The sequence below is a fragment of the Pinus tabuliformis genome, chromosome 1_1 (assembly GCF_031772625.1).
Source record: "Pinus tabuliformis cultivar Carrire ecotype Pingquan chromosome 1_1, CPIR1, whole genome shotgun sequence".
Lineage (NCBI taxonomy): Eukaryota > Viridiplantae > Streptophyta > Pinopsida > Pinales > Pinaceae > Pinus > Pinus tabuliformis.
The window spans coordinates 909,056,808-909,065,634 of record NC_142297.1 but is presented as its reverse complement, the minus strand read 5'-3'; positions in this window follow the sequence as shown (position 1 = coordinate 909,065,634).

Sequence of the window (8,827 nt, the reverse complement as noted above, 5' to 3'; positions counted from 1 at the left end):
TTGAGGTCGAGACAGATGCCTCTGACTATGCTATTGGGGCAGTCCTTACTCAACACGGGCATCCAGTGGCATATCACAGTGAGACACTTTCAGACACAGTCCGGAAGTATCCCACTTATGACAAAGAGATGTATTCCATCGTGCAGGCCTATCGACAATGGAAGCATTACATTTTGGGGAAGGAAACGGTCATCCACACAGACCACCGACCCCTGCAGTTCATACAGACCTAAGGGAAATTGCAGAATGATCGCCATCAGAAGTGGTCCACATACCTGCAATAGTTCCATTTGAATATCAAGTATAAGAAGGGCAGCACCAATAATGTCGCAGATTGCCTCTGTCGACCACCGATCATGGCATTAACCACCGTGCTCAACTCTTGTGGGCACGAGACTTCTGATTGGCCACTGCTCTACAAAAGCGACCCGGAATTCGGCCACACATACCAGACACTCTTGGAGGGTCAACATGTTCAAGATTTTCACCTCCAGGACGACCTGTTATGCCACCTGGGTCACCTTTATGTTCCTTCAAGCGAGCGTGCCAAGATGATCTGGGAAGCACACTACAGTCGGGCCGTTGGGCATTTTGGGGTTGAAAAAACGGTGGCTGTACTACAGAAATATTTCTATTGGCCGAATATTCGACAGGATGTCGGGAAGTACATCAGATCATGCACTGCTTGCGCCATTGCCAAACTGACCATCAAGAAGCAAGGCCTCTATACCCCGCTGCCTACCCCTAGTCGACCTTGGGAATCCATCTCCATGGATTACATGTCAAGCCTCCCTTCCACTAGGCATGGAAATGACTGTGTTTTTGTGGTCGTCGACAGGTTCTCGAAGATGGCCATTATGGTGGCCTGCAAGAAGAATATCACATCAGAAGCCACTGCTAAACTCTTCTTTGAACGAGTATGGGTACACTTTGGGATCCCACAGTCTATCATTTCAGATCGGGACAGCAGGTTCCTCAGTACATTTTGGTCTAGCCTCTGGTCGATGCTGGACACCAAACTCACTAAGTCCACAGCCTTCCATCCTCAAACTGATGGCCAGACTGAGGTCGTCAATAGGATGATCGTACACATTCTACGCATGTACAACTCAAAGCATCCATGCACATGGGACGAGAGCCTTCCCTATGTTCAGCACAGCTACAACCGGGCTCTCCACAGCTCAACTGGCCACAGCCCTTTTCAGGTGGGATTGGGATTCCAGCCACTATGTCCCATCGATGTGGCCATGCCATTTGCAGCTACTCACGCAGATTCTGCTCATGTCCAGTCTGAAACAGATAAGGCAAACAACTTCATCGAGCACATCCAACATATTCGCCAGCAGGTCCATGACATTCTGGAGAAATCAAACGCCAAGTACAAGCAGCGACATGATCAACATCGGGTGCTACACAAGTTTCGAGTGGGCAATAAAGTCTGGTTGCATTTGCAAAAGGAACGCCTTACCGGAGCCTATCAGAAACTCAGACCACTCCGATATGGCCCTTACACCATTACCAAGGCTGTGGGAGAGAATGCATTTGAGCTCAGCATTCCCCCATTCCTTGGCCTGCACCCGGTGTTCAATGTCGACCACCTTCGGCCATACTTTCCACCATTACTAGACACGTCCGACATTGCAGAACAACTCACACCCACAGAGTTAAATCCAGCTTGCACGGAACAAGCTGCAGCTGATCGGATCATGGACACACAGATCAAGCACACTCGCCAGCAGAAAATCCAACTGTATCGAGTTGTCAAAGCAGGACAACTCCTTCATCGAGGCAAGTGGCTCACCAAGGACCAAGTGCAGCAGAAGTTCCCTCATCTCATGGAGGAACTCAACACAATGGGGACCATTGCTTCCTAAGGGGGGAGGAATGATCCAGGTGGATATTGGTGGCCACCCGCTAATTCCACTTGGATCCCCTCTAATGCTTCTTACAGTTTTTTTCAGTTTCCTTAATTATAGCACAGTTTACTATTTTTAGTAGTTTTTCGGGTCCTAAACTTCCGGAGCCATTTTGAGGCCCTAAACGACGTTTTTTGGGAAATCCACTGCCATCGATTTTTTTGATAAAAATCGTCTTTTCCATCATAGTCCTCAGAGAGATCTTTCCAACGGGCTATCATGCACGTCAAACAGAGATATTACGACCAATTCACGACCCCGGGAAGTTGATATACCAACTTACCCAAAAACGGGGCCCACAATTTGGCGTTTCATCTTCTAGGGTTAGGTTTTGGAATGTGAAGGGTTTTCCATTTTTTCTCAACAATAAATAGGCCTTCGAGCCTCATTGTAAGATAGTTCAGAGGCATGTAGCCACCACATCTCTTCTCAGAGATAAGCTACCACCGCCCTAGCTGGTTTATTTCCATTTCTGTTTGTAAGCATATTTCAGTATTTTACAGTAATGAATTGAGGTATTATTTCCACTGCATATCTGTCTTTATGGTTATCTCTGTATTTTATTGTGTTCCTGTTTAAATCCGGATCATGGGTGGTATACAAGTGATTTGAAAATCCTGCAAGGTCTGCATCATCCAAAGGAGTTGAGTGCAGCAAGATGCAGCAGCAACATATTCAGCTTCAGCTATAGACAAGGCAATTGAACTCTGTTTCTTGCTGAACCAAGATACTAATCTGGAACCCATAAAGAATGCACCACCACTTGTGCTCTTCCTGTCATCCACGCTTCCAGCCCAATCTACATCTGTATAAGCATGAAGTGTGAGATCTGTATCTGTAGGATACCATAAGCCATAGTTTTGAGTTCCTTGAAGATATTTGAAGATTCTCTTTACTGTGTGAAGATGAGTTTCCTTTGGATTTGCCTGAAATCTTCCAACTATTCCTACTGCATGCATTATGTCTGGTCGGGTACCTGTCAAATAAAGTAGACTTCCAATCATAGATCTGTAGGTTGGTTGATGCACTGCTGCTGATTCATCATTTGCACTGAGGCTACATCCTATGACCATGGGTGTACATACTGGTTTTGCATCTTCCATGCCATATTTCTTCAAAATCTGCTTGAGATACTTGGCTTGAGACAAAAAGATCCCTCCTTCTTTTTGTTGGATTTGCAAACCAAGAAAATATGTCAGTTCTCCCAACAAGGACATTTCGAATTCTTTCTGCATTACCAAGGCAAAGCTTTGACTCATAGCTTCTTCATTGCTGCCAAGGATAATGTCATCTACATACACAACAAGTATTAGCAATTTGTCGTTTTCAACTTTTATATAAAGATTGCTATCTGCTGATCCTTTTGAAAAACCTTGTTGATGAATATATTTGTCCAAACGATAGTACCAAGCCCTTGGAGCTTGTTTGAGACCATAAGGAGCCTTTTTCAATCTGCATACAAGATTTGGATCATTTCCAAGAATGAAACCATCTGGCTACTCAATGCATACTTCTTCTTCCAAGTCTCCATTTAGAAAGGCTAATTTCACGTCCATTTGAAATACTTTGAAGTTTTGAAAGCTTGAGAGAGCAAGAAATATTCGGATGGCCTCAAGTCTTGCAACAAGAGCAAAAGTTTCTTCAAAATCTATTCCTTCTTGCTGCGCATACCCTTTACAAACAAGTCTGGCCTTGTTTCTAATTACTTCTCCATTTTCATTCAATTTATTTTTGAAGACCCATTTTGTCCCTATAACATTCTTATCCTTTGGTCTAGGAACCATCTCCCAAGTGTTGTTCTTTTCGATCTGCTCAAGTTCTTCATCCATTTCTTTGACCCAACATTCATCTTTGCATGCCTCTTTAACATTTTGTGGTTCAGTGGAAGAGAGTAATGCCAAATAGCTTGAAGCTTCTGCAATTGTTCTTCTTGTTTGTACACCTGCTTCTTTCTGCCCCAAAATCTGAGATTCTGGATGATTCTTCTGAACATATCTGGATGGAGTCTTCTCTTCTATCCTTATCTACTCCTTTGGTTCTTCTTGAGGTTCTTCTTCTTCATCATTCTGTCTTTGATGGTAGTCTTCATCTTCTTCGATATCTTCATGATTTACTTGCCTAGAAATGTATCCCTTCTCATCAACCACTACATCAATGCTGTCAACAATTCTTCCAAGTCTTTTATTGTAGCACTTGTATGCTTTGCTGTGTGGAGAATAACCAAGAAGAATGCCTTCATCTGCTCTAGGTTCAAGTTTGCCAAGTTTCTCATCAGTATTCTTAATATAGCATTTGCTCCCAAAGATTTTGAAGTGCTTTACCGAAGGAGTCTCACCATACCAGAGCTCATGAGGGGTTTGAGTGCTGTTCACCTAGACATTTGTTTTGTTGAGAATAACAACCACAGCATATGCAGCTTCACCCCAGAAAGTTGCGGGAGTTCCAGACTCATCAAGCATAGCACGAGCCATTTGTTGGACTGTTCTATTCATTCTTTCCACCACTCCATTTTGCTGAGGAGTTATAGCTGTAGAGAATTCTCTTCTTATCCCATATTCTTCACAGAAATCGAAAAATTCATTTGAGGTAAACTCCCCACCTCTGTCAGATCTGAGGCACTTAATTTTGTATCCTGATTCATTTTCAACCAAGGCTTTAAAGGATTTGAATTTTTCGAATGCTTCATCTTTGTGCTTCATAAGTCCTAACCAGACAAACTTGGAGAAATCGCCAATGAATAATATCAAGTATTCTTCTCCTCGAGGTGTCCTTTTCCTGAATAGACCACATACATCTGTATGTACTAGCTCAAGAGGCATGCTAGCTGATCCTTCCTTCTCCGGAAAGTTAGTTCTGGTTTTCTTTCCAAACTGACATGATTTGCATATGGTGTTGTCTGTAATTTTGATATCTGGAAGACTGCGAACTGCCTGATATTTGCATGCTTTCCTTATTTGTGAAAAGCTTAGATGCCCCAACCTCCGGTGCCATAACCAGTGTTCATCATCCTTGCTTAGATATCATTGTTGTTGTCCTTCTTCAAATATGTATAGATTATTTGGAGTTATTTCACCTTTGATCACTGTTTTACCTGTATCAAGATCACAAACAAGACATCCATTTGATCTAAATATCACCTCGGTTCCTTGATCACACATCTGGCTGACACTCAGAAGATTATGCTTCAATCCATCAACATACAAAACATTTCCAGCTTTGACCTTTTCTTTTAACTGAGCAGTGCCTTTTCCTTTTATAGCTGCAGGAGTATCATTAACAAAAGAAACTTTCTTTCCCTTTTCTAAAGCAGAATATGATTCAAGTTTTTCTTTATCACCTGTCATATGCTTCGAACATCCACTGTCAATGTACCATAGATTTTCCTGTCCCTCTGCATAAAATGCTATCCCACATCTTTCTGTTTGTGGTTCCTTTATTCTCCATGTTTTGGTGCTTGAGGCTTGTTCCTTTGTCTGCTGAAACCTGCTCCTGCATTCAGAATCTTCATGACCAAAGTTATTGCAAATAGAACATTCAACTTCATTTTCAAGAGCCGAAAAGTTGTTATAGGTCCTTTTTGTAATCTGGGTCATACTTCTTTGTTTTTGAGCTTCTCTAGTCATGATTGTTTTATATGCAACACATTGAGCTGCTTTGTGACCAAAGTTATGGCAAGAGAAGCATTGTCCATTGAAGAAACTTCTGCGGTTATCAAAGCTTCCGGCCAAATGATTGTAATTTCTATTGTCATTCATTCTTGAAGCAAATTGAGAGGATTTTACCTGTGGCTGGTTGTAGCTTTTGTTCATCCTTAAGATGGATTGCCCCTGGTTTACCTAATAGTCTTTGTTTATTCTTGATGTGATTGGTCCCTGCTTTACCTGGTGATCTCCATTGTGCTTTTGCTCATTCCTTCTTGCTGCATCAAGATAACTCTTTGAGGTGGATGCTTGAGAAGTTTCTCCATTATACCCCAGACCTGTCTTGTTTAGTGGAGAACGTTGTACATTGATGATCTCATCCAGAGTTTCAGATCCTTTGACAAACTTAAGATTAATAGCCTTTGTTTTCTCAATCTCTTTTCTAAGACCAAAAATTTCACCTTCTAACTTTTCAAGATATTTTTCTTTTTCATCAATCTGAAATTGTAGAGTATCAATGATCATATTCTTTTCTTCTATACATGTCTTGAGTCTAGAAATTTCTTCATGAAAGCTATCCACATCTATAGCATCCATGTAATCATCATCTTCAAATGCCATTAAAAGTTTATAGTCATTACCTCGTTTATCTTCATCACTATTTGATAGACCATCACTATCTTCATGAGTGTAGTAGCTTTTCTTATTTGCATTTTGTTTCTTGCTCCATATCGCAGGTTCCTTTCCTTTGTCAATCTTATCCTTATGAGGACATTTCGCAGCATAATGACCTACTCTTCCACAAGCAAAACATTTAAAAGGTAACTTACCTCTTAACCTTCCAGTACCCCGTTGAAGATTTCTGACAAAATTTGATTCTTCTTCTTCTTCTGGCGCGTGACTTGCTTCATAGTAGTCTCCTTTGCCTGAAGCCTTGAAAGCAGCTTCTCTCTTGTCTGATGGACCTCCTTTTCTCATTTCATAAGTAGTTAAAATTCCGTGTAGCTGAGACATAGTAAGAGTTCGTAGATTTTCCTTTTCTTCTATTGCAGACACTTTAGATTCAAACTTTGGGGACAGTGATCTTAAAACTTTTTCAACCACAATAGCCTCTTTTATTTCTTCACCCAAGTTTTTCATGCAATTAAAAATCTCATCTACCCGAAGGAAATAGTTAGCCACACTTTCATCATTATACATTCTGAGATTCTCATACTGAATCCTGAGGGTTTGAAGTTTAGCACGCTTTACCTGTTCATCTCCTTCGTAGCTCAAGACAATCTTGTCCCATATTTCCTTTGCGGATTTATATTGCATAACCTTCACGAATTCTGTTTGAGATAAGCATCCCAGCAGAGTATTGACTGCTTTAGCATTTGTTTCATATTTCTTCTTCTCGGCTGGATCTGTAGGAGTAGCTGAAGGAAAAGTGTAGCCTATATCTATGATATCCCAAACTTCTGTACCAAGAGATTGAAGATAGGCAGTAACTCTTACCTTCCAATAATTGAAGTTTGTCCCATCAAAAATTGGTGGCCTGATTGATGCTTCCCTCTCGTAGTTTCTCATGATGAATGATCTTCCTTCAAGCGATCAAGCTTCTCTGAAGGACCTGCTCTGATACCAATTTTTGGAAATAATACTGAGAGGGGGGGTGAATCAGTATTATCAAGTTCTTTTAATAAATCTTCCTTATTTATACTTTGAATTGTTTTTGCATGTCAGTACCATAAAATAATGAGCATGAACAAGAAAAATAGATAGACACACCAAAGAACACCAGATATAAGGTGGAAACCCAATGTGGGTGAAAACCACCTGCTGCAATATGTCTCTATCTTCTTTCAAATTAGAAACTCCTTTTACAATGATTTTGTATTGGTGCAGTCCTTTACCAGTACGCAGGCTGCAACCTGCAGAGAGCTACAACTCTCTCTCGTTTTCCAATCTCTTTTGGAAGGGAGCTACAACCCCCTACTTCTTTTCTTTCAAGGACCACTTTTCATAAATTTTCAAACTGGATCCATGAACATCAAATGATCATCAAGTACATGTAAATGACACAGTCAACTGCAGTAACCAGATCAAAAATAACAGTAAACTAAACCCAGAACACCTTATCAACAGAAAAATTCAGCAAACAAAAAGTCTTAAGACAGATCCGCAGTTTTCCTTTATCTGGCCTGCGTGGCTCCGCACTTCACCTTCTACTCCCCTGCGTATACCCGCAGAGAGCCTTCTGCTGCACTGCGTATCTACGCACCTGCACCTTCTATCGCGCCACGTACATATACTGTAGCTCCACACCTGCGGCTTCTATCGTGCCGCGTACCTCTACTGTAGCTCCGCACCTACGGCTTCTATCACGCCGCGTATCTTTACTGTGCCTCCGCACCTGAACCTTCTATCGCGCTGTGTACCCACGCACTACGCCTTCTTCTGCTCTGCGTACCCACGCACTGCGCCTTCTTCTGCTCTGCGTACCCACGCACTGCGCCTTCTTCTGCTCTGCGTACCTCCGCACTTGCACAGTTAATTACCTGCGAACCTCTGATTAGGGCCAAATTGGCAGTCCACCAGTGTACCACAGATAGTCAAATGCCCAGATCTGATCATGCGCCCGAGAGATCACACTTCATAGATTCACTTTCAACTTCACTTTTATATAGATCAAGCTTTTAAACCGATAACCCAATATTTCAGATCTTAAGATATTCAATTTGCAAAAAGATGCTTTGGCCAAGTGATCTCCTTCCCTATTTATAGTCAAGCCCTCATTCACACCATGGGACAAAACCATCAATAACCAATACAAGGGATCCAAACCAGGGCTAAATTAGATCCTATACCATGGGCCAAAACCATAGAAACAAGAACGGCGGGCTAAATACCACGGGCCAAACATAAGAAGCCCCACGTGAGCGTGCTTCTCTGCCTTGAAGTGAGTGAACTGGGGTCCGCACCTTTTACATGGTGTACCAGCAGGTATGTATGCACTTCTTGGCCGACGTACCTGCGGGTCCGAACCTTTTGAACCATTCACCTGCGTAACTCTTAATTTCAAACATTTTGAGAGCCCGAACAGAGCATTGCCACTTAAGAGAGTTGCCATCAAGTACAACACCTGTAACATAGAGCCATACCCGAATCATAATGCCAACAAACCCCTTGTCTGTTACAACCTTTAGGCATTCCAAGTTAGCATTGGGAGGAGGTCTTAATGGATTTTATCACAGGTTTACCCAAGTATAAAGAAAAATGTGTCAGCAT